Below are 2,125 nucleotides of genomic sequence, written 5' to 3'. Positions count from 1 at the left end.
AGATGGAGTGTGGGGGATCTGAGGAGGTGGTGGGACAGAGACACATAAGATAGATGATCTTTTCGCAATGGTGCACCACTACAGAAAAGGAGTTATAGACAGCAATTTCTCTGTGAAATGTGAGGAAAGTTAAGTGACTTTGAATATGTTGGAAGGAATAAGGAAAGTGGAGAATATTAAAAACAGGCTCTAAATTACTGACACATAAAAAGAAAGTAAAATGTCCAGGCTTTATGGATGCTTCCCAGTTGAGGTAGATGATATTGGATATACAGTGGTACCAACATATGTTATGTGCTTTTCTTAGCAGTTAACATAAGACCAGCAGCAGGTAGGGCATGGCAGATAACCAGGATCTTCTGGGTTTGAAGTTTTACAAGACAGATATGAGCAGTAACAAAGTTTGGATCATTCCAAGGGAATTATTGAGATCATAGCCCATGGAATCCTGGGATGATAGGAGAGGAGAATGAAGAGGAGAAGAGAAATGAAGGTGAGGATGTGGTGATCTGGCATTATTTCCAATCTTGAGGAATGAGTATCTGTTGTATGAGCATTTGAGTAAAAACTGGAAATCAGGAATTGGTTGTGGGCGGATATGTTTTCTGAGTTATTTATTTTTGCACAAGACCATTTGGGTTGATGGAAATATCTGGGATGTGGGAGTGAGTCACTAAGAGTCATGTAGATAATTTCACTATTAATTTAAGCTCTAAAGGAGCTCTGCATACCAAGTGGTCAATGGGAGAAAACATTTGCGAAACATATCCCTAGCAAAGCACATGTGTTTATAATATACAAAGAGCTCTTACAACCCAATAGTAAGAAGACAAGCAACACTTCCCTGCTTGCCAGGAGACAGCAGATCCGGCATGTGATGAGCACCATGAATCCTGCCAAGCAAATGAGAACGATGGTCTAGAAGGGGAGATATGGGCAGACAATTGTTCCTGTGAGCCACCTCTTGTAATTCTCCCAGGGCTGCTGCTGTCCCCTCACTGTGTTGCAACACTCCTTGACATGGGTTGGCCAACTTTCTTCATCACCAAAGACCCTGTTTGCATGGTTATCTTTTATGGGTCAGAGCATCAAGATATTGCCTCCCCACCCTGGGCTGGGGTTTCCTTGAGGTTGACCAGAATTCTCAGTCAAGGCACCATTTCTGTTGGGAGAATACCCTGGAAGTGAATGGAATGGAGAATGCATGTGTGTTTTACTTTTTTAAATAAAACTTTTCAAACACAGAAAAGTAGAACAATATCAGAAACATCCATCACCTAGATTTAACAATGTATATTTTAGCCAAGTGAAACAATATTTCTTCCAGTGTGTAAATTATTAAAACTTGCCACCCTTGCTTCAATGAAAATGGATATTTTCATTGAAATATTAAAGTCAAGTAGACATCGTGATGTTTCAACCCCATTTTGCACCTCTGAAAAATCAGGGAATTTTGCTACATATTCAAGGTCACTATCGCACGACAAGAGAGTAACAAATTAAATCAAACTTATACCTCTGGGCACGGAGAACTGAAATTGGGCTGAGTCACCTTATGATGGTCGCAGGCAGAATGGATCATCATACCTGGCAAGCCCATGGGATCTCTCTAAATTTGTAAATTCTCACTCAAACGCTTTCTTCTCTGCCTAGAAAAATATTCATCCACTTCTCCTTTACTGAGTTGTTTTATACTCATTTTTAAGGATTGTCTTATAACGTAATTTCCTCCAAGTAGCCTTCTCAGATTACCACTCCCAATCATGGATTGCTTCACGTCACATAATTTATAATTTTGAATCACCTATCATTGTTGTTACCAACTACAACATAAACTCCGGGAGAGTTTGGACACACAGCACCTGTTGTGCATGGGGGGAGGGTTTCAGGTACCTGTACTTGTGCAACCTCTCTCCAGCCAAATTCTTATAGATGTGTTGTCCAATGTGGAGTTGCAACAAGTGCCTTTTTAAATTAAAATTAATTTTAATTAAGTAAAATTAAAAATCTGGTACTTCAGTACCGTTAGAAATTGGTAACCATAAATCCTAGTCACAATAATGTAACTTCAAGTACTCGATAGCCACAGGTAGTTATGCACTGGACAGCACAGATATAGAACATT

This window comes from Equus asinus, chromosome 1, assembly GCF_041296235.1.
Source record: "Equus asinus isolate D_3611 breed Donkey chromosome 1, EquAss-T2T_v2, whole genome shotgun sequence".
NCBI lineage: Eukaryota > Metazoa > Chordata > Mammalia > Perissodactyla > Equidae > Equus > Equus asinus.
This window is presented reverse-complemented; position numbering follows the sequence as displayed.